We start from the raw sequence: 26470 nt of genomic DNA on the forward strand, positions 1-26470 counted from the left end.
CCTCAAGTCATCCTTGGTGTATATGACACTCTTCTATCAGACGAATACAATCGTCATAATGGCATGTTTTGAAGTCCATGAAAGTCCACTAATATTTACTCTTGTAAGGGTATCCATAGCAGACTGATGAGAGTGGCCTTGCAACACGCCCAGTGTATTATGGGTGTTGAAGTTTTCAACCTATTCTGTAAAATGGAAGACAAAAGCCTTCTAAACTGCTCAATTCATATGGATTAGTTTTACAATCTGTTTATGAACTTTCTGAAGTATCCAAGTTTTAGTTGTATAGGCTGAATGAAAGACGAATGAAAGTCTTGCGGGTTTGGAGTGACGTGAGGGTGAGTAGTTAATGACAGAATAAAACATTTTGGGTGAACTATCCCCTTTAACAAATTAAGTGAAAATAGAAAAATAAAAATAGCTGAAAACTTTTTTTATATGTATAATGTGAAAGCTGAAAGAAAAAAAGGCCATTAGCAAATTAAGTTACAGAAGTCACCCAGCGTCCTTGAAAGCTGATCATCTCTGTCAGAAAGCATCTGGACTTTGAAAACCCAAAGGTGACCCTCTGTGCTGTCCGACAGAGACGATCAGGGACTCTGGGTGACTTCTGTAACTTCACTCACTCACTCACACACATGATGTCCTTGCCATTTTTTTTCTTTCAGCTTTCAGGAAGAGTTTGCCAAAAAACTTCATAAAACAAAAGTAAAATCAATCTCTTTTTATTCAAAAGAGCACGGATAATCCTTCTTCAATGAAATAGCCCCTTCAGTGCCGCATATCCCCAATATACTTGACATTCTGCCCTTGGACGAGATTAAACAGTACGAATAGGCAAAAAGATATTTCCCAGGATGCAACAGCTCTCAAAATGCACAGCCCATGTATAATGTAATTTCTTCTTATTTCTTTCCATCAGCTGGGCAAAGACATATTCAATTTGACATAAATGATCTCTTGTACCCTGACTGATTATCCTGGGGGTTTGATCCGACCTCATCTCTTCTTCTAAATGTAACACAGCAACTCACCTAAAGGATAATTAGGATTTCTGTGGAGACATCCAGATGGTAGAGTCAGATTTTGGCGTAAAAAGAATGAGAACATGGATCCATCAAGCCTTGTTACCACTGTGCAGGCTGGTGGTGTAATGTTGTGGGGAATATTTTCTTGGCCCCTTAGTGCTAAATGGGCATCGTTTAAATGCCACGGCCTACTTGAGCATTGTTTCTGACCATGTCTATCTTTATGGCTATCATGTACCCATCCTCTGATGGCTGCTTCCAGCAGGATAATGCACCATGTCACAAAGCTAGAATCAGTTCAAATTGGTTTCTTGAACATGAAAATGAGTTCACTGTACTAAAATGGCCCCCATTGTCACCAGATCTCAACCCAATAGAGCATCTTTGGGATGTGGTGGAACGGGAGCTTCGTGCCCTGGATGTGCATCCCACAAACTGCAAGATGCTATCCTATCAATATGGGCCAACATTTCTAAAGAATGCTTTCTGCACCTTGTTGAATCAATGCCACGTAGAATTAAGGCAGTTCTGAAGGCGAAAGGGGGTCAAACACATTTTTAGTATGGTGTTCCTAATAATCCTTTAGGTGAGTGTATATGTGCATATGATAAAAAATTTTAGATTTTTTACTTATGAAGTCAGTGGTTCGACATCATTCCAAACTAGAACGCACAAGAGGAACAAAATACATTCTCTCTTAAATCCCCACTGAAGACTCATCCATCCTGTCTCACATACAAGATTTCACCCTGATAAGAGAAAGACCAAACATCAAAAATGGGATACCTAGTGTTTTTTCCGAACCCCACATCCAGCACATCTAGATCAATAATGCCTAGAAATGTTTGTAAAACCCAACAGACACCCTGGACTCCTTGAATTTACAAGGAAGATCTGGCGAAACCTCTTTCATGTGCCGTAATTTATTTACAGCCGAACGCCGTGAAGTCTTACTACATTGAGCCTCAACTGCGAGAGCCATGAGGGACGGCAAGGATTAATGCTTCTTGGGTCATGGGTTTTCAGTTCAGCAGTCACATGTCAGATACAAAAGGAAAGTCTCAATAAAATACTTGATTTAAACCTTTGCCTGTGGCCACAGGTAGGATTTGGCTTTATTCCATCTCAACATTACACTCTGCAAACATGTACAATTGAAGTATTACTAATGGCAAGTCAGAGCATTTTGTTTCAGACGTACCTAAATATGCTTTAGTTTAGTTTAGTTCTAAATGGTCAAAAGCGTCAGTTAGATGATGCCCTAGGATGAGCGTCATCTAACTGACGCTAAATGGCCTGTTCACACCGGGACGAATTTCGCGCACGTTATTCGCCAAAGTTTAACGCCTCGTGACTAAACAAAGGGCGCCAATGTGAGCGTTCACACCGACGCGTAAAACGTCACGCGTAAAAGCGCCTCGGGTTCGTTTTTTTAGTTTGACGTGCTGCGTCAAAAAGTATCCGAACAATGAGACTGGCGCTTTTGCTCACGTGTTTGAAGCTTCTGAAGTTACAGTAAAACACAACTTGGGGGCGCTCAAACACAAAACAGTCTTGCCAAGCACACATTTGCAACGGCGAAGAAGATATATGCGTCGCCGTCTACACTACACAGCGAAGAAGATGCAAGGCAAGATAAATGTAGAGCTGCTGTTCTCGTTGGTGCTAGAACTAGGGCTGCAACTAACGATTATTTTGATAATCGATTAATCGGACGATTATTTTTTCGATTAATCGATTAATCGGATAAAAAATTTATTTTATTTTTTTGTTTATTATAACTAAATAAAACCCTAAAAACCACACTCTTTTGTGTGTTAAACAATCTTCTTAATACAGACAACTTCATTATATAGAAAAACAACAAATAAAAAAAATATATGACCATAACCTATGACAAAAATGCTATTGTAAACTAGATTAGTGGATAACTCAGAAAAACTTAGCCTAGATAGAAAAATCACAAGTGCACAATAATTTTATAAAATCTGAACATTTAGTGAAAAAAAACATTCCTTAGTGGGGAAAAAATAAGAGACAATAAGTGTAGCACTATCTCTGGTAAAACTATCTCTTTGTATTGTTGTACATTCATGAAAAACATCGTAAAAATCAGATGCACAGCTGTTTAGTGAGGAAGCAATATTGACTGTGTATTATACAGTATCTTTGCAATAGTTTATTAAGCCTTTTCTTTTAACAGTTTTAAATTTCAGTTAGGCTACTGTGCACGTGAAGAACAATTATACTGCGCCGACTCTACTCTAGTGTTGTGATCTAACAGACACTCAGTAGAAAGTGATTAAGTTACAGCAATAAAAGTCTAGCAAGATAGTCATTATATTACGAAACCATAGACCTTTATCTACGGATCAATTATAATAATAACATTGAATCATCTTGGAAAGAGTTTCATCATGTTAACTGTTGTAACGCGACGCGCTGTTTGAACACCGAATAGAGAATGACTGACAGCCGCAGTGGAGGGAAAAGCTTACGTTAACTTGAATTTAATTACTTAAATATACATTTCTTTCTCACATTATACTACAGTATGGCTTCATAAAGTATACACGATTAACGCAGGTCACCTATTTTGGTTTCAAAACGGCGAATTTGCCGAAAGGTGAATGATTTTCGTGTATGCTGCATAGTGATAGCGGTTTCCTGATGCCCGCAAATTAGTTCAAACTCACGGAATCAAGAGCGCGCATGCGAGACAGAAGATAATGTGCTCCAAACCGTCCGTGTTGCGCACAGACCGGCGAGGGAGAGAGACTGCGTGTGTGCCTCATGAAGCGCATGTAAGAAGCGCATGTAGCATGTAAACAATCCCCGTGACGTAATCAGACCAACTAATCGATAATGACATTCGTTGACAACGATTTTCATAATCGATTATAATCGATTTTATCGATTAGTTGTTGCAGCCCTAGCTAGAACATAAAGAACTATATGACAAACGCGACAGGGACTACAAAAACCTTGAGAAAAGAGAACTGTTATGGAGTGGTATTGCAGAGCAAATTGGCGCCATCTAATGTCAGGGAATGAATTTGCATGTTCACTCGGCTCATCGTCAGCGAAAAACGCTTGGGTGTGAACACAAAAAACGCGTTGAAAAATGCTTACGAATAATGTGCGCTGATATTTGTCCCGGTGTGTACGGGCCTAAAGGTTGCCATGTGCGTCGGATTTGGACGCATGGTCAAAACTGTCAGTTAGATGAAGCCCTAGGATGAGAATGCGTTGTACATCTCTACTAACTCTCACTAGAGTGTTAGTAGAGTATTAGTAGACTGGTAGGGTTAGGGACCATCAAAATAAAGTGTTACATAAGTACTTATTACAATAGTTCATGTTTTTCACAGTCAGTGATTCATACTGTAACATTCATTTGTTCGTTGTGTCAAGTTGCTATTTGTTTAAAAGAACAAACTTGTTCAGCCGAAGGAACACTCGACGAAGTGCTATTAGAAGACATCCTTTCATAGCTTTTTGGAACATACAGTAATGGCTACCATAGATGCAACACGCATAAAAAAAAAAAAAAGCGAGGTGCTGGAGAGCAAAAAATTACATTTCACCACTAGATGGGAGAAATTCCTACACATTGCCCTTTAACTTCATGATCATGGAGGATTCATGTCCCTACTTGCTTTTTTTTTGAATGTTTGGGAATACATTAATTCCTCAATGTCACAAGTTTCGCTGTGGATTTTGACTGATGATATGGTAATACATGCTATAAGGAGTCTCTATGCAGAGATAAATGTGCTGCTGTCTAAGAGATGGAAAACCTAAATGTTTGTGTGTCTGGCCACAAATCCATCCAAGCCCATTTCCTTCCACAGTGTTCAACCTAGCAATTAATTATGCGTTATACGGTAGGCTAAAGTAACCTTGTTTTTTTACGAGGAAACTCATACATGCTGACCTATGTTTGAGAAGTCTTCCCATATAAGATGCATGTGTTCTTTCAAGGGCAGAGGACAAGAAGAAAGATTAATGGATGGTTTAAATATGTCAGCTTATGGAAGGACATGCCTTTTAATGATCCTTCTGCATAACAGAACAAGAAAATTGTGGCAGCACTATAGGTTATACGACCTGTATCCTAATGTGTTATGCATAATATTCTATTATATTCTATACTTTCTTGTGGCAGTTTTTTACGTTAAAAAAATAATGTTTCTTGCCCCAAAGAACATTTTTCACCCTCTGACCCTGAGGTTGTCTTTGCTACTGTACTTTTAAGATTCACAACAAGAAAGATTTTAAAATTAATACATGTAACATCACACTAAAAACAGACCAATTTGCAGAATGTGTAATGTAACTGAAAATAGTTATGAACAGAGATCACATATACAAGTAAATATAAAAACAGAAAACAATAATATCTCATTTTAAATATAAAATTTAATCAGCATTTAAACTTAAAATTTAAATACAGTATATAAATGTAATAATTTCTATAAAGCTACAAAACACATTGCATGGGGACATTATGATTATGATTATTATACTGTACAAACTACATATTCTACACCCTCTTCTAACCCTAACCCTAAACACTGTATGATTTATAAGCTGTTCACTTGTGCTAAAATGTCATGATTGTGTAAACAAATGGGTACATTTTAAATTTGACTTGATTTCTAAACTAAAAAGGAAAAACAGGCAATTTATCAAGAAATATTAATTTGGAAATCAATTTAAGTTTTTCATATTTCACCTGGTTCTTTCGTCATACTTGGAATTAAAGATGGAATGCATTGTTGTTTTTCATGCATGCATAGAGACAATCACATTCAACACATGTATACCGCGAAACCCCCCAGAAAATTAGCATGCCTAAACACACCCAATGTCGACATATGTTTGTGGGACTTCTACAAGGAATTTGGTCACTAAATCGGTACAAACTCTCCTGAAAAAGCACCCCAGAGCGAGGAGGATGTTGCTTTCCAAGCAATGACAACTTACAAAATGAGTCACGAAAGGACTCATTACAAGATGGCAAAATTTACTGCACTGCATTTCAAATTCATATCTTTACTGGGAGGCGTATATCGACGCTGTGTGCGATACTCCTCTAAGGGGCTTTAAACTGCAGCAAAGTATGGGCTTCACTATATCTCCTCCTTCCTCTGCTCATTCTCATCACCAATGAATATAGTTATGAGAAAAGATTTACTGGCCAAAGTTGTCGAACGAGGTGAGTGCACTGCAAATTGGCTATGAAACGTACTTGGGCTTCAGATAAGCACTGACAGCTTGTTGTGAATGACACAATGAAATGAGCTCAAGGCACCGAATAATTAGCCTAGCAAGGCAGCTTTTATTTCCTGGGTTTGTCACTGAGAGTTGTTTACCGCCGAATCCCACAAGAACGGCAACTTATATTATCTTGTGGCGGCTATACGGTAGAATTATGTCCTGCAGCTGCAGTAGGTGTGATGAAAAATACTGTAGAGTAGAAATATGAACAAGAGATGCCACGGTAGATGTTGCCAGTGATTGCCAGGGATAAGTCGATTTATTTAAATTGGCCTGTGGTTATTATCACTTGATCAGAAGTTACTCATCCGATTTTCTTATTATGATAATTCAGAGATGAATTCTCAACCTAACCACACTGTAAAACACACTTTAGACTTTATGCTCACTACTCTCCACAGCTGCGGTTCATAAATCATAAAGGACTGTCAGAGACATCTCTCGTCTGATGCTAGTGAGTTTTTACACAAGGGGCCAGACTAAACATGTCACAAATCATGCTAATGATTGAGTGTATTATGACATTCTAATACCCTTACGTGATATAAGAGTGATATCAATTGGTATGAGATTATTTATATTGCTTACAGGGCAGGGCAGGGCAGGGCAGGGCAGGGCAGGGCAGGGCAGGGCAGGGCAGGGCTGGAGTAGATTTATATTCCTCAAGCATTTTTTTTTCTAAACCTCTAAAGCTCAGTATAAAACTTTTGCACTAAGCGATTTCTGAGAAACACCGTTGATTTTTGAAATCAACTCAAACAAACACACCCCTCCCTTCATTGCTCCTGCCCCAAGTACACAAGCACACAACGAGAGAGGGGGTGCCTCATTATCATAGCCGAAAATAACGCTTTGCGAAAGACAAAGATAAGCAAATGACAAGGAATAACAACAAATGAACTTGCAGTACACGAGCGAATGCAAATTGAGAACATTCCGGTTGTACAGCAGCTCTAAAAGAAAATTTTCATGGTGTCGTTGATCTCGGTTATAAAGATCACCAATCATAACATTAGTTCATTTCATCTATAGAGCAGTTTTGCAGAAAACAGTGATGTCATCATCAAGCACAGTTCACTTCTCATCCAATAGTGTCAGAGCAGTCAGATCAATAATATTGTTGAATGTTAAGCGTCCCCAACTAAGCAAGCCAGAGGCGACAGTGGCAAGGAACCCAAACTTCACCAGGAGACAGAATGGAGAGAAAAAGCTTGGGAGAAACCAGGCTCAGTCTGGCCAACAAACAAACACGGTGTCATTATGATTCAGGCTGAAATCAGAAATCAGATTGTGGATCGGTAGCATTCAAATATTTCATCCATTTCCTTTGCTTGAAGATCAGATTCATCAGGCTAGTAAGCAAAGGGTAAATGTTTGCCATGCACTGCATTCATAAGTCAAGGTTTGGCCTGATTCATTTATTACACTACACAATAACAATGTGTTGATACTTACTAAAACATGGCAGATGCTGAGTGCGACACAACTCTAGCATTTCATTGACACTGTTTTTTTATTCACGATTAATCTAAATGTTAAATTCTCTGATCCAAGAAGAAACAAGTTAAGGAAAATTTCTTGTCTCTTGTCTGTTGTTCTCTTTTCAAAGTTGGTAGACTAGGCAGTCTCACACATCTTTTGTTCTCATTTACAGGTAGAGCAAGTAAACCGTGCCTCTCTGTCTAAAGAGACCCAGCAGATTCTTCCATCAGAGTTTGCTGACACAAGCCTATGGTTTGTTTACTCACACAGCCACAAGGGCACTGCCAAATCACCAAATGGATGACCTGTCATAGAGGTCTACATAACAAAAACATCTTCATTCATTATATACACTATACACATGCACAGATAATTTGATGAGCACATAAATATGTTGCTAGTATTGAGTCTCAGGACAGACACAAGTATATCTCATTCTTATGGAATTTTATTTCTTCCACAGAATAAAAAAATAAAAAAGTTCGACTTTTTTCTCACATTTCAACCTTTGCCAGGAGTTTGATTGACAGGCAGTCTTACTAATCGTAACGCAGTATCCGCCATTTTGTCCAACAAACAAACCATACAGGCGAGTTAGTAGATTAACGTGGACTTTAACTTGAAAAATGGTGTCTATTGACGTCTTTCCGTGGTTGAAACAACATACCTTCTGATGTTCATTCACGTTTATTTCTTGCCGCTTGAACATGAGGCGCAATAATGATCGGTCATGACACAATGAAGAGCCTTATTGTTTGAATGTCTTAAATAATTACAACCTTTGTTTCATACCAAAGGTAACCTGCTCTGTCTCATCCTTAGGATGTAGCAAATCTCGTAATTCTGACTTTATTTCTTGAAACTCCAAATTTATGTCTTGCAGTTTGAACTTTATAACTTCCAATGTAAGTTTATCTCACAGTCACGAGAAGTAAAGCCAGAAACTGTCTTTTTTTCTCAGAATTTTAAGATATAAACTGCAATTGCAATAAAAAAGTGAGATATTTTTTTTTTTTATTATGTGGAGGAAACAAATTTCTATACCATTCCTTTATCTCTCGCATTTAAAATACTATATCTAAAACTTCAACTCATTCCATCACTAATAAAAAAAAAACATAAGGCATTCACACTACACAATTGGCACTCTGTTTAATTTATCTTTTGGTTTCAAATGCAAGACTGATCATGAGCATTCCAGTCATAGAGCAATTATATGCTAGATAAATATGACATAAATGTTATGGAGTGAGGGACTTCCCCAGCACACATTGGTGATGTTGAGTTTTGACATTGCTAAAAGCCTTCATGGTTGATGATGACACAAAACTTTCATCAACACTTCCATGACCGATAAAAGTTTGGACACTCGCCGAGCATTAAAATGGGTCAAACTGAGTTCCTGAACGATAATCATATGTGATGCATTGATACAAAATTATACAACAGAACACTATATAGATTGACAGAGTGTCAGAAAAATTTACACTTCTGATCTGAAGTCAAAGCCAACCAAGAAATGTTTGATACATGTACAGTATGTACAGTATGTGGGTATCTTTTCCTGGGATATAGCAGAAATGTTCAAAAGCCAAGTTATACTCGGCTGGCTTGGTGCTGAAAGTTTAAGGCTGTGTGTCCACCAAAGGGTTTTTCCATGTGCCTGGCATATGTTTTCAATTGTTTTCAATGGGAGCGCTGCGTTTTTTAAACGCCCTGAACGTAACGAGAAGCTTTTTTTCACGCTGAAGTGCCGAGCGCCCAGCCTTTTTTACTGATCGCCGAGAGTTGAAAAACGTTGAACTTTGAATAAAACGCAGCGCTCATCACTATCACTTTTTACCCAGCCGTCAAATCACAGTGCATGAGGGGCGGGACTAAACCACACTGACCAACCGTCACAACATTCTGTACAACGACATCAACCAGCAGAGCTAACCAAACAAAACGGATGAAAAATACATTTTTAGTATGAAACAAATTATCTGCGAAATCAGTTTCAAGTAAACTGTGCTGCGGATATACTGTATCATAGCAACGAAACCTCTCAACGGAAGAAAAACGCTGCGCTGACAAAGCGCTCTCAAGCGCCCAAAGCACGACGTCTTCAGCAGAGTGGCTGGCGTTTTCAGCCGGCTAAAAACACTTTGGTGGACACACGGCCTAAAAGGTGATGCAGAGCAAATTTACAGAGTAACTACCCCCTGGGAATTATGCTAATGGCTCTGGCAGGACAGTAGATTTTTGAAATCATTTCTGCGCCATTAGCCTTCACCATACATGCTGCGTTGAGCCGGTCAGGATGCTCAAAGAAGTAATTCTCAGTTCGGGAGAGGGAAAAATCTTTTTTTTTTCCATCGCTTTAAAATATAAACCAAAATTCATTGCACCACTAAGAGCCCTTTTGATTCTGATCTCTCACAAATAGTTTGTGCAGTAAATACTTCAGCATCGAGTGCACAATGGATTACTACAGTAGCAGTACCTTTTGTGGCAGATGCTTCTTAGCTGAGGGGTCTTCCTGCCGAGGAAGAGAGAGAGATGAGGGGGTGGGTCACAGAGGGTCCAGAGAGAAAAGTAGAGCTTTGATCGCCCTTTCTTCCCTCAGGCGGTGTTCTGCTTGAGCACAGGTCATTACCATAACTAATATATTTCTTTCCCCCCATTCCCACTATGCATCAGGTTTCTGTGAGGCTGTCATGCCTTTGAAGAACAAGTGTGCACACATTTTGTTACATTTGAGCAATGCACCACAGTAAATCCATCTTTAAATAACTCTTACCAATCAAATTTTTTCTCAAATTAAAATCTTTCATCAAGACTTAATCAAGACAGTTCAACACTTCAGCAATAAAAAAAGAAACACAAATGTGATGTTTATCTAAAGTCATCTTTTCTTATTAGTTTGGTTGAATTAGATCAGGTCAGCAGCAAAGACACTGGCAAATAAAGTAAGATTAAATACACAAAGACTGTTTGTATTATTTAACTATTTTTTCCCCTCAGTATTCCACAAAATGAATAAAAACATTTTGTGGAATACTGAGAGGGAAACAAAAGTTATGAAATTAGTTAAGATATTAAATCTGTTTTTGCACAAGTGAGATGAGTAAATGCATCCTCACATTTAGTCTCGAACTACAATCCCCATCATCACTACAAACCCAGTTGGTTTTATGACTAAGTCATTCTCTTCAAATGCTAGAAGTTAGAAACGTATGTAACAATGTCGTATATGTAACTTTAGAGAAGGTCCCTAAATGTGCAAATATAGAATATTCAGTGTCAAGCCAACTTTATGCCAGTATTTCGATGGGAATCCCTCAGTGTGAATTTTGTGCTACGTTTATATTCTGAGTCCACTTGCCTGTTCCAATATCTGGTACTGCCTATACCGAATAAGGTGGGAGTTTTGTCTTTTTTATTACTGTATTGGTCCAATAAGCCTTAAGTGTCCTGACCGCAGGGGAATGCTGGAGAATGACATATTGAGGGAATCCCCAGTTTTGTGTCTTTATCAACTTTTCCGTATACTGGCCCTGATAATCATAACAGATACTTACGTACCGCTTGCTCCATTTCTGTAAATCCGTTTTTATGAATGAATGACGCTCTCATCCGTTGCTCTATAGTTTTCTTTGTCAAAAACCACTTGCACCGCCTGCTGGTGAGGTCGAACTAACAGCTATGGAGATGATCAATCGGCAATCTACTGATATTCCTGCCGTTCCAGGAAGTCAAATGTTGAATTTTCTGTCAAATTTGAACCACTGAATTCAGACTGATCTCATGAAATGGCGTATGTATGACACGCCAATACGTATTTACATTTTTGGCGTGTTTTCAACACGCATAATCGCTTTTCAGCGTGTTTATGAACGCCGTTGACTTAACGTTACATTACTGTATATATAAATATATGACCTACCCTAACCCCGTCCCCAAACCTACCCGTCACTGGGGTTAATACCATTTATGAATCTTCCCCTACCATCCTTGGAAAAAATATCGCTCCCCAAATGTAGATCTACATTTAGCTACGTTTCGATCGGACATTTAACGACATGTAACGTTACATACACTTGGAATCACCCAGACATTTAACGGCGTAGACATACACGCATACACGCGGATAGCTTAAAATGCGTATTGATAACACGCCACTTGACTTGAAAGTTGCGTGTATGTTTACGCAAAAGTCATGATTGCTGAATTTGTGGAAGCGAATTTGTAACGCGAACTAAAATGGACTGAAAATTGCCTTTTGTCGAAATATTATAGGTTGTATTTTTAAACAGAAGGAATATTTTGGAAGTGCAATCAGAAATATGGTTTATTGAATTTTATTAATAAAAATGTCTGTGAAATGTTTTAAATTGAAATACTCACAGCTTAAATATACAACCATGTTCAATTACAGTCCATAAAAATGCAAGGCCTAAAAATACAAAGCATTAAAATGCAAGCAGGGTTAATGCAATGTATATTTTTCATTCCAACAAGCTTTTTTGTTTCAAAAACATACCTGTGTCTCTGGCATGGGAGGCGGGTGCACTAACAAGGACATTAAAGACCACAGTCTCTAGCGTCAGTCGCTAGCATGCCTCTCGAGGCCAGGGGATTGAGGTTTACACACACGTCTTATTAGCTTGCCTCCATTACAGTTACATGACAAAAAGTAATCAGATTACATAACTTGCGTAACTTGCATGTGTTACCCCAACACTGAAATCTATTGTGTAAAGTTCTGATGTGAGGCAACTGTTGAAGTCACAGAGCAGAAGCGATCCATGGGGATGGCCTCAGGGCTGAAGAGATAGGAAAGCAGGACTGCTGTCCTTTCATTCATCTGTATTACACTGGAGCGCAGCGCTGAACCATCCATTTGCCTCCCTGAGTGACTCTGTCCTCAAGAACTCCACTGTTGTTTCTTGCTAACAGGCAGAACACAGCACATTAATGCCCGACACATGCATTATTGATGGAGGGCAGGAGCTGATAAGCTCGTTGTAGCTGCAGGCTTCTTCTCCAACACAGAGGGCCAATTAAAAGCAACCCAATTCATGGCCTCATAAAGCTTTTGGTTGTTCAGGGATGGCTGATATACTCACTCAAACAGATGGATGTGCAGAGGTACCCAACAGAGGCACCCAAGTCTAGTATATATTTATATATATACACACTAGTTGTGTTGCAAAGTGTGCTAGGCAGGATTTATAGGCATCATAGGCACACTGCTGACCCAAGGCTAAAGAAGTTATGATGACTTATTCCTTGTTTGGAGAAAAGACAGCATTGAATCTTTCTTTCACAGGCAATCCCATCTTTAATTCAGTAATGTGACAGCTCCTGTAGCTCAAGACATATTGCATGATGCCAGCAATGCCAAAGTAAATAGTTCCATCTAATTAAATGTGCTTTTTTCACAGTGCTTGTGTATGCTTGGTGCTTTGTGTGTAAATCTTTAGCATAGCAGCATGCTAAACAATAAACTATACTGGAATTGACTGAGCATTTTTCAGCATAGAGTGCTAGCCACATCAAGGTCTTGGGTTCGATTCCCAGGGAATATACAATCTGACAAAAACACCTTCAATGCATGGCAAGTCTCTACCAAATAAAACAAATAAGAATTAGCAGTGGAAAACGGTTTTATCTAATTGAATGCACTTTTATGTGCATGCTTTGTGGCTTTTATGCTTTTTAGAACACCAAACAATAGCATAGCAATATGCTAATGTAACCCAGTCAGTTTTACTTGCACTACTCTGAGCGCGATTCAAACCGGCATTTCTGACATGGGAGGTGGGTGCGCACACAAGGACACTAAAGACCGCTAGCTCTATGAGCCTCTTGAGGCCAGAGGAGTGAGGATTACCTGCACAGCTCTTTACTTGCTCCAGCCCGTTCTCATCCCAAGGCATCATCTAACTGACGCTTTTGACCATGCGTCCATATCCGACGCTTTAGGGCACCCTTTAGCGTCAGTGATGCTATCCTAGTGGTCTAACCCTAACCTTACCCCAGACCTAAACCTACCCGCGTCATCTAACTGACGCTAAAGGTAAAGCGTCAGTTGGATGACGCCCTAGAACAGCGCCATCTAACTGATGCTAAAGGGTACCCTAATGCGTCGGATGTTGACGCACTGTCAAAAGCGTCAGTTAGATGACGCCTTGGGATGAGAATGTGTTGTACACTCACCCCCCAAAACCTCACTCTCACCGGGGTCACGGCACCAATGAAACGCCTCTGGTTCTAATTGCACTCCTCCGAGCGGGATTTTGAGATGCATGGTAATTTGCTTTAGATATACTATTTTTAAAAAAATAAATAAATAGAGTTTTATCTAATTTTACAAACAAATCTTTATTTTCTTTGAACTAATTTACTTGGGAACATGCTATCTTCATTGGAAACAACCTGTATTGGAATCAATTGTGAGTGGATTTTTCTTTCGATTCGAGTCTCTTGTGAGACCAATTGCTGCCCACAAAGACCATTTCAAAGTCTTTCTTGAGGTTCCATTTCAGTTAAGATGCTACCAAGTCTGCCAGACAACCTGAATGTAATAGGTCTGCTACTAAAACACACACGCACACAAATCCACAAGGTCTGGCCCTTTCACAGTGTCCAGTATGATGCATTATCACCTGGCCCCCCATCCTTCCTCCTCTTACCTCAAACCCAAAACAGGTTGAGAGTTCGGCAGTCCCTACGGACCCCTGTTACTCCTGACACAAGCAGCTCACTGACAGCTCCAACATGACCTCTGACCCTACAGCACACTGGGGCCTAAGCAGGCGTGTGTTGGGGGAGATTTCTTGGATATGTAGGGCTGATCCCTGAGACAGGAATCTCACTGGGCTTTTGGATCTTTAGGGAGCATGGGGGGTTGAGGTTTGAAGTGGATGGAAATGTGTGCGTATATATGTATAGAGGGTCCATGGTGCCTGTTATTCGTGGAGCACTGCATAAATCATAAAGGGTCAGGGAGTCACGGCAGTCATTATGGCGTTCCCTTGGAATCACGCCCGGGGCCAGATTATCCATCCCACAGAGAGACTCTCCTCGGTGAAGAGAGAACCTTCTCCAGATCACTAGCAGTGGAAACAAACAGCGCTTTGATTACGTAGACATTTCAGAGAAAGGCAACACGATGAGAAAAACTAATAACCGCATGATACACTCGAGCAAGTGAATTTAGCCGCTCCTCGGATTCATCAATAACTCTTTGTTTTAAAATATTCATGAGGTCAGATTGCTTACCAATTCACACACTGAAATAAGCCTCACCTTGCTCATCAATGATCCGGAGAGGGCTCTGCTAGTTTTGGATCATTTGGATTGTTAAAGTACTGGAACATTATATGGCATCGATTGATAACAACACTGGATCATTTTTATGACTCGATCATTACAGTGCTTGCCTTTTACTTAATAGTATTACTGGTTCTTACTAAAGGAAACATCCCTCCTATTATTGCTCATACTTATGGATTTGAATAAATCCCTGTTGCTAAATATTCAACTTTGAAGTGTAATTCTTACAAAACCGTTGCTACTGACATGAGTGATTAAATTGCAGCTTGTTGAGGAGAAGTGTAGCTTTTCAAAATGACTGGACAATTTTGGTCTGGGAATACTATAGTGATGGGCTGTTTTGACTTTTGGACAAATAACGGTAAGTAATATGATATGTTAGACAGCTGCCTTCTAAAAATCAGCATCCTTAGAAACGCCAGTGGAGAAAGCCAGCCCGTTCTCATCCTTTAGCGTCACAAAGAACGCTATATGACAAAACGGCGCTATACTACGCACATGGCACCCTTTATCGTTAATATTCACGCGAACCTAAGGCGTCATAAATCCTTTAGCGTAATATGAGACTACCCGACCCTACCCCACACCTAAACCTGACCATCACAGCGCGTGTTATATTAACGATGACGGGTGCCATGTGCGTAGTATAGCGCCGTTTTGTCATATAGCGTTCTATATGACGCTAAAGGATGAGAATGCGTTGAGAAAGCATATCATTATTCACCAGCTATATTGATACATGTACCCGATCTATCATATTAACAGAAACACATACCGGGATAACCTGGCTTTTCTCTCGCTTACAAAGTAGTTTGTGACGTCAGAAACACCAGCGTTTTAAATAGGTCTTTTGTTCACTGCAGTTTTAAGGAGCAAACTTTATTTGATGAAAATGAATTTGCCCGTTTGTCATAAAGCATTTTAAAAACACCACATAGACATATAAACAACATTAAAAACTTAAATACTCCAATGGGCTATATGCACGCATACATTCCGCATTTGACGCAAGGATGCTCGTCCATTTCCGGTTGTGGAGATTAAAGCGGAGGAAAACCGAGGAAAGCGGGATTATGGCAGAGTCTTCAAAATTTACTGTCCTCCAGTCTTTGAAATGAAACGTACATACGTTTAGATGTAATTTTATATATAGTTATATTTATTTAATATAATTTTAAAAAGAAGCATAAACACAACGAGGGGTGTCTGTCTTATCTATTTTTGTGACTAACGTTTCTTTAGTATAACCATGGAGTATAAAATTCAATATCAATTCTCAGTATTGCATTGGACTCTACGATCGGCGGAAGTTATCGAGCATCCCTAATGCTTCACCGGAAATACCGCCGTGCATAGAGCCCATTGGTCCTCTTTCTTTTCTTTCTTGCATCAATTTGATTTCTTGTTATATTTTTGTTTTAGAACACAATACCTCAGATTACACAGAAAACCTTAAGGATATCTTCATGTGTTTCTAGCTAGCCAGGATCCACTTGTAAGTCTCCCTGGTGTGAGCAATGAGTGTGAGTCTATATTAGTGTGACTGTGAGAGGTGATGGATGTAACTGTTAGATACCACAAAGGGAGAAAACTCAACTAGCTGTCCTTACAATCGATGAGTTTCCTTGGCCAGCACAATCTTAACCTCCTCCTGAAGCGGCTAGCTTTCGGTCTCTCAATCATGCTAGATTTGACTTAGGGAGCCAAAGCTTAGCAGCAAGCTAATTCCACTATGGACGTTTTGTGAAACAGACAAAAACTTGAGTGTTTGTAGCTGACTGCTGAATTAATTGCCAAGGACATAGTATGATAAACACAGACAGTCCCCAAATGACTAAAATGGCCCATATTCATCATTCATTGAAACAACCTGTGTCACAAGAAGCCCTCCAGGGAACTTATATCTCGGTGCTTTACTATAAAGGCTACTGTAGAGTACAGCGCGAAGAACAAATAAATAAAAAAATGATCTACTGGTGTTGTTGTAATGATTACAGATTTGGAAAACCCAGCAGAATCGTGAACTTTGTGGTCCTTCATAAATAAACGTGTTTGAGCGCATATGTGTGTGAGACATTTTAAGTGTGTGTCTGCGCTTGGAGGAGGGGGAAAAGTGTGGAATTGACTTTTCCTTCCACGTGGAGAAAGGTAATCACTCATTCTGAGTGGCAGGTGTGTTTTTGTTTGCCGTGCACAATGGCCTTGCCTTGACACACACACACACACACACACACACTTAATTCTGTTATTTTAGCCTTCCTATTCGTAATAATTAAGCGTTCTCACACCCCAGTGATCCCAGTTGAAATGATGTATGAATTTTAGGGTATTTGCACGCTTCTGTGAGTGTTGCGTTGTAGCCTTCAGGCAGGGAACTATTTGCAAATTTCACTCAGAGAACAATGAGATGGGTGCTGGAACATTTGCTTTGCTTGTCACAGTGGGGGTCACTGACATTAAATTGAAATCACATGCGCTGTAAAGGAAAAACTTCCACCGAACTCAACCTTAACACAAAATTCATCTATTTTTATGTCCTCTAGAGCAACAGGACAGAGACGCACAGATTCTTTCAGACAAAATTAAATAAAATTTATTGAAAATGTAAGACCGATTATAAATGCAAACTTCGTTTTATTAGCATATATGTATGTATAAATGTATGTTCAGTATGAAAATCACATTAAAATGATTTGGAAAACTGTTTATCACATTTTCATTTTTTTTTCAAATGCGTGTTATGTAGAATTGAACAATATTACTTGTGTACTTTAATTATTCCACAGTAAAAATGAAATGTTTAAAAATGTTAATATTTTCGTTGTGTGAAATTGCTCTATCACCGTTATATCAACTGTCTACAGTAAAATCCATGCAATGTAGATTTGTGCGTTATTTTGTGTTATTTCAACAATAGTTTTATAAAATTATTAAATTAAATTATTATTTCACAGCGTTTTCAAGATAAGTAAAATCTAGCTATGAAATTAAATTTAACAAAACTAAGTTTAACACTTGAGGTTAAAAAAGGTAACACTTCATTTTACAATGTCCTTGTTACATATGTTACATGTACTTACCACAGTAATAACAGTAAATTATGCATAATTACACGCAACTAACCCTAAACCAGATCCTAATGTAACCCTCTACAGTATAGTAAGTAGCCAACATGTAGTTAATTAATATTACTCAGTACTTACATATATAATTACACTGTAACAATGAGACCTTAAAATAAAGTGTAACCAAATGTGATTCCAAACAAATAATACTAATCAGATGAAAAACATAACTTGAAATATTTCTCAAATAAAAAAGAGTGGAAACAATTCCACATGGCCAAAAGTGCTCATACTGGAAAGCACACAGGGGAAACTGTGCAGAAGCAGGTCCCAAATCAGCGCAAGATGTCATATTAGGACTTTGGTGGCTTTAATTTTCACCAATGGAAGAGAGGGATGGGGCGTTGTCCATCTTTTTTTACAGTCTATGGTCCGGTGTTGTTCTGACCCCCACCAAATGATTATCCCCTTAGTATTGGTAGGTTTAGGATTGGTTGTGGGGGAGGGGTTAGGATTAAGGGTGGGGTTAGGATCAGGCAATCAGATACTGACTTCAACGAGCGGTTAATAATTTGGCTGGGGGGGTCGAAATACGGCACAACACCGAACCTAAAGAACGAAGAGAACTGAACTAGAAGAGTGAAAACACCCTGTAGATGATTTTCTGATCAGTTGCAAAACCTAAGTTATACACCTTATTGAACGTGGCAGGTGATTCACACAGCATTATATCATGTTATACATGACACCAATGCTTACCTGAGGATTAACGTCCCCCTTTTCTTTTAATTTGGTTTCTTAGTGTACAGGTATGCAAAGCAACACACAATAACTAACATCTGTCCCGCCTCAGCTGCATGTGAATGTACTAAGAGAGAAGCCTGACAGAAGAAAGGGAGAAAGATTGAAGTTTTTCTTAATGCAAGTGCTTTCCATTAATATTTTCAGTGGGTAAGCGTTGAACAGAAGTGCTGCATGTTTTTGCTAGATAGAGCGTGAAATGAATCGTAAGGAAACAGCAATTCAGTGCGTCTCAGAGAAACGCGAGATGGTGTTTATGGTCTTTTGAGATTAAAATGAGAAGTGCACTGTTTTCTTCTGCGCTCACAAATCATTGATAACATTTTCACTCAAGACACGTTTCGGGGGAGAGAAAAAGACTTTGTGTGCATGTCTGACAATATCCATATCCATATGTTTGTGCGTTGATATATGTGTGTGTGAGTTAGGACTGGGTGTTATTCAGAATTGCATTTTAAATTGTATTTCGATTGACCGCTGAACTCCACTTCCTATATACTGTTACTTACTCAGACATGCTTGACAAAAGATCCTATAGAATGAACTAAAGATTTTCTGTGAACAGCATATATTTCAGTAAAATGTGATTATAAAGTGCAAAAAACTGATAGGTTTGCAGGAAGGAAATGTGAATCTTATTATAGCATTTTCTTTTAATTAAGAGTTACATTATAAAGTAGCGTGATTAACTGAAAATCAAGGTTAAACTATTTTAAGGTGTTCTTGTTACAGTGCAATTAGTATGTAATATTAATTATCAACATACACTCTCAAAAAAAAAGGTACAAAAGCGGTCACTGTGGCTGTACCTTTTCAAAAGGTACACTTTTGTACGCAAAGGTTGCATATTGGTACCTTAGTGGTACATATTAGCCTAAAATGTACACATTAGCACCTGAAATGTTCATATTAACACCTAAAATGTACATATTAGCACCTAAAATGTACATATTAGCACCTGAAATGTACATATTAGCACCTGAAATGTACATGTTAACACCTGAAATGTACATATTAGCACCTGAAATGTACATATTAGCACCTAAAATGTACATATTAGCACCTAAAATGTACATATTAGCACCTGAAATGTACATATTAACACCTAAAATGTACATATTAGCACCTGAAATGTACATATTAGCACCTGAAATGTACATATTAATACCTAAAATGTACATATTAACACCTAAAATGTACTTATCAGTACCTAAAATGGACAAAAGTTTACCTTTTGAAAAGGTACAGCCCCAGTGACAGCTTTTGTACCTTTTTTCTGATAAACACTATGTGGGTTACGAGGGTTAGGGTTTGGTTTAAGGTTAATTGCATGTAATTATACATAATTCACAGCTATTAATACCGTAACATTTAACAAAGTTGCAGTAAAATAGTGTTACCAAAATCAGAACAGATGCAAATTGCTTTTCACAAACGCTTCATTTGATAATGATAACATTAGTGTAAGTGAACAGAACTGCCCCTAACATTTCTACCACATTCACTATAGCTAAATTCACTCTCTCAAGTGGATACATTTGAAAGGACTATTTTTCAATGTTCATATAATATTCCTGCAAACATTACAGAAAATGTACGCACAATTGCAGTCCTATAGCAAAACATGAAGGCAACTGCATTTTTTATGATGCTATGATGTTTTATGCATGTGCACTAAGATGATTCCAGCATATTCTGATGTTTTAGTGTGGACAAGCAACTTTTGGAAAACACTGAAAAATGCTAGTGTGGATAGAGAGCTAATTTAGAATTAAACTTAACGCTAGCAAATTTAATAACTCGGACTGACAACTTAATATAAAACACGCAAGAGTAAATAATAACAAAGGCTCATCTTCTTGTCATTCCATTTCGAATATCCCGCATGCGTTGTGGCCAAATAAAAAAAAAAACACATCCTCTAATTAATAAGCAGGTAATTCAAAAAAATTTTCAACCCTGCCGAGAATGTTTGTATGAAGAAATAAAGAGTCCCACTTTGTGTATATGTTGTCATACAAATGGCCTTATTTCGACATTATATCCTTTCTCCACATTATGTGGCAATCCATAAACTCTCAATTTCCAACAATACTGCCTGCCTCAGTGAAACATTCAGCCATAAACAACACTCTCTGAATATTCATCATCAATTAGATAGTTTTTATTTGAACCTCTTAGCAGCAAAAGCTTATGTTGAACCAACACAGTCTCATCGCAAAAAGTCATATAACTGACGTTTTGGGACGTCTTTTGACCATACGTCAATATCCGCCTTTTTAGGGCCCCCTTAAACGTCGGTAGATGGCGATCCCGGGCCGTCATACAACTGACGCTTTACCTTTAACGTCAGTTAGGTGACGGGTTAGGTTTAGGGTTAGGTTTAGGTCTGGGGTAGAGTTAGGATCCCATAACCTCATCTACCGACGTTTAAGGGGGCCCTAAAAAGGCGAATATTGACGCATGGTCAAAAGACGTCCCAAAACGTCAGTTATATGACGTCTTGGGATGAGACCGGGTTGGTTGAACATGATCACAACTGTAGCAGCGGGGCTAAATGATCCTATCTAAACACCAATACATTTTACATTGATTTTCAACGTCAGGCTTCTTATCCTGGTCATGTTGTGGTTAGCAGCTGCCACCTTTCATCACATCGGCCATATTTTCAAAAGCAATGACATAATATATAGCCATGCCGAGGTATTGGACTAAAGTTTAAATATAGTGTAGCCTACATATGAGAACTTGGGAAAATTTTGCATTTGTTCGCCTTATGAAAAAGAAATACACTTCAACATACCTTTAAACCTCTGGTTGTGCTCCCGCCACTTTGACCCGGAGAGGATTTTCTTTAGTTAATATTATCGCATTTGACTAAAACTTGCTGACTTTGCTCACACGGGGTATAACTAAACTTTAAAGTGAAACATTAATACTATAACATGCAATTTTTAAATGTGTCCCTAAGTAAGAAACCGCCATAAAAGTGCACTCTTATAATATATAATCTGCACAAAGTACAAAATGTCTTTTAAATATAGTACACAAGTTCACATTCTATACAATTAAGCACACTTTCATTTTCTCAAGGCTTGACTTGTCATAATATACAATCAAGCTTTCTTTCTTTCAGTGCAATATTGATCAACCTAGTGCTGTTGTTAATGGTGTCAGTGAGTTCAAGGATGGCTCTTCTGTTCTGCATCTGTTGGCACACCTTTCCATTCGTTCACACCAATACACACACGCACTCTAGGGCACATTTTCTTCTTGTAACTCTACCTTGTAAATTCCTGTCAGATTGTAGGATAGGCTCTGGATTAAAACACAGTCAGCTGATGGTGTAAATAACAATTCACAATGATAATTACAGAGTTGCTGACTTGTAAATGTGTCAAAGCATCCATTATCCCCATTTAATCCATGACCTTAAGGCACAGGTATGTGCTCTTGCTCTCTTTACTGGATTCTGGAATGAGAATGAAAAAAGAAAGAAAGAAACTAGAGGCAAAAAGAGCGCTGGTAAGAAGGAAGGACAGAGATGTTACTGTAAGGGACATGTACGGACAGCTATAGGGAATAATAAGGCAGATTGAGCCAGGTGGGGTTTCAGGTTCTCTTCCAGGGTGAATAACTGTGTGTTCAACACCCTGCTCCTATAATCATACCCCTAGCACAATGTTTACGGGCCCCCATGAATCAAAGCGAATGGACAGATTTACTCTTTCTCCCTGAACAATAACTTCACCCAGCAGCCGGGCCGAAATCATACGGGTATTTAAAGTAGTGCTGCCAACATTTTGCTACAAAAATACGAATTTAAAAACTGTAAATTTAAAGTACAATCACAGTGTCATTCTGCAGAATGTAACGTTTTCAGCTACCAGTAAGAGTTTCCCTATCCTGACATTATTTACCTATACCCTTTATGTCATTAGCTATGTTTCCATCCACCTATTTTTATTTTGGGATATCGCATAAACCGCTGCATGGAAACGGGAATAAAATCAAAAAATGCAAAAACGTACTGTATGCTCTCGTTTGAGTCAGATAAATATTTGATCCGATAACAAAACATGCGCATAAACTATGATGGAAGCTTAACAAAAATAAATTCCTCGATGCGCATCAAACAAATCATGTGACTTTGCGCGATGGGACGGCATAACTCGACTAACCAGTGGACTAACTAATGACTGCATTCCCAAATGCGTTTATTGCATTTTGTCTGCGGCAAGTAATTTATTATACGCGAAAATGCTAATATTCAGTGGCTTCTCTTACTTTTCTTATTGATATTTGATGTCAGTTTATCAGGAAGTGCTGATTTTGTTCTTTTCGGCTCAATAAATGGAAACGCTGCTTTTTTTTTTGCAAACGTTTTCTGCCAACGCATTCTCACCCCAAGGCGTCACCTTTGACCATGCTTCAATATTTGACGTTTTAGGCGCCCTTTAGCGTCACTTACATGACGCGATCCTACGGCGTCATCTAATTGATGCTAAAGGAAAGCGTCAGTTAGTCAGAGGACGCGGTTAGGTTTAGGTGTGGGGTGGGGGTAGGGTACACGCGATCCTAGGGCGTCATCTAACTGATGTCAGTTAAGTGACGCCTTGGGGGTGAGAATGGGCTGTTTCTGCAATATTTCCATTTTGTGTATAAGTTAAATTGGCAACTTTGGATGGAAACATAGCTACTGAGAATGTCACATGTAAGACCTTTTGTAATATTTTGGCGTATTAACATCCTTGTTCTCCTAAGCCATTGCGATATATGTATATTTGCGATGTTTCGATATATTGTGCAGGCCTATCAAGCAGCATAACAGACTGTTTTTGCACAGCAAAAATAACTGAAAGTGGCTGACAGGGAGTCTTGTACTCTTTTACTACATAAAAAATATGGTGGATGTGTGTCACTTGGGCACATACCACATAAAGAAATAAAATAGGTTTTGAATGCAAGTTCATGTTGACTCCAAACCCGTCCCTAAGGATTCTAGTGCTTTTGCCCCACAGTCAGTTTAGAAAATGTGTGCAGGCTCTGTGTGGGTCTCGTCATGAGTGGTAGAGGCCAATTTTTGTCTTCTGGTATTGAAAACCAATAAAAATAACCCATGAGATAAGTCACAGTAGCTGCCGGGTTGATACAATATAAACCAAGGTAATAAAAAACGAAATATATAAGAACGTTCTTCGCTGCTGTCAATAACCTTTCTTCATGCTCAAGCCTGAAACGTGAAGATTGAAAAAACAAAGTCAGAGGGTTAAGGGATGAAATCTCCCAGCAGTCATGTCTGTAATAGGCCTCTGTTGTGAGCAGAATTAAATGCAGTCCAATGGCCCATAAACCATCATACCTACCAACTGGGTCAGGGTCAGCGTCCCGAGCAGCGCTCCGTATGGAATCGCAATTGCAATCACCCACACACATGGAAGGGTCTTTCCGCTCCCCTTAGTCTCCATGAAAATGGAGGATTGGCGTCCAGCTGGGGGTAATTTGGCCTGTATCTGATTATCCCCTGGGTGCATGCACTCTCTAATGGGCCATTCCCACAGAGCCTCCTTCCTTCTCCAATATTCACAAATGTGGATGGCTCGTACACTTCTCCTGACCTCCGGATGTCACGTCTCTCACTGTCAGTCCTGCATGTCCGCTATCTGACAGCATGTCTGTGTATTTCCCCTCTCAGGAAAAGGATTGGCAGTGTCCTCTCGTTCTGACCCCTAGAGTGTTTGCTTCAGACCCCCCTCATGAGCTCACACATGCAGCTTACCAAAATGAGAAAGTGAAAGGATTCCTTTAGATTGTGCTGAAAGAGCTTGACAGTATCCAAACTGTCTGTTACATATCACTGAGCCATCGCTTAACGGCTTATTATAATTTATTAAGGGTGTAACGATACCCTTACGTCACTATTCGATACATATCACGATACTGAACTCACGATACGATATTATGACGATACTCGTAGACATCTTGTAAAAGGTTAACAAAAAATGTACTGTTGATTAAAATGCTAACTTTGATATTAAATGAATAGGTTTTGTGCTTGTAACCCAAGGACAATGGTGACACCAGAATAACAATATTCTTGATTCTGAAGCTGAAACTACTATTGTAGACAAATATTCTTGCACGCTTTCACTGACTAGATTTATTTAAATAAATGTAGGCCACTTTTTACTGGTAACATCAGACATTTGGCATTATCAGGACCCACAAATATTCTCACATTCCATTATTATACATTATAACCAATATTATATATAGTAGTTTAATGTAGTACTGACACTAAAACTCAGAAAACCCGATTTTTTTCTCACACAGGAATTTTTATTTTGGGGGAACTATCCACGATACGTATTGTTGCATTTTTGTATTGCGATATATTGTGGCACGATATATTGTTACGCCCCAATAATTTATACTGCTAATTTATTCAGGAAGGAGTCCTGATCACAAAATTTAAAATAACCATGAACTAGTATACTATTATACTGAAAGAGTACAGAATCTGATCAAAGCAGCCAAAGAAAAAGCAGAAACATGCGATATCATTTGTAAGCAGACGCATAAAAAATGCGATCATCAACATTAAACAGCATATAAATCAAAACTGCCCAATGTTACTGAATGATCATCGTTCTGAATCCCATCCGACTTAGTCTTTGTAAAAAAACACGATTTTCTCAGCTTATTGCTCAAAATGTTGCTTTTATTTTTCAAATGAAACTTACCCACATTCAAGTGCTGATGAAATTTTTGAATATGAATTTTATATTAAAAATTATTAATAAAAAAAATGTATGCATTTTTTTCCTAATTTAATTAGACAAAATATTCTAACAAATTAATGAAAATGCCGTGAATTAATTTGATTAAACGATTGAGATTAAGAATTGACAAACCAGTATTCAATGCTTTTTATATTAATTCAGCAAGCAGTTGTCGACTGCTCTCCCAGAGCTGGTTACAACCATTATATCATACACTAAACACCTGCTCAGATTATTTTGACTCATGATACAACTATTTCTGTGCATTTGCAGGGGAACTCAGGTGTGAATGTTAATCATAGTGTTAGATGTTGCGGTTAAGTTTCAGGGGAAAGAATGAGACCTAATTCCCCTTCAGACGGCACTGAATGTGCCTGAAACTCAAACCCGGTGTTATTTCAGATGATGCATTCCAGTATTTGGGAAGCATTATTTGTGGGCAGTGTTTCTGGTAAAACCTGGCCTACGAGAGCATTGGTGCAAAATGTTTCACCCTGTAGTTGGCTTTTTGGTACTGTAATGAAAATGTATCTCAGCAACACTGATAATATATGATTATAGATAAAACACCATCTCTGTGGTAAATATATAATTAGTTCAGTCTAAAAACATTAACATATTTGCACCCTCCTGAAACTTAAAATGACAAATGGGACACCCTACGGTCTCATGGACTAAACAGCCATTATATGTCCACAAGACCAAA

The sequence above is a fragment of the Pimephales promelas genome, chromosome 15 (assembly GCF_988280905.1).
Source record: "Pimephales promelas chromosome 15, fPimPro1.hap1.1, whole genome shotgun sequence".
NCBI lineage: Eukaryota > Metazoa > Chordata > Actinopteri > Cypriniformes > Leuciscidae > Pimephales > Pimephales promelas.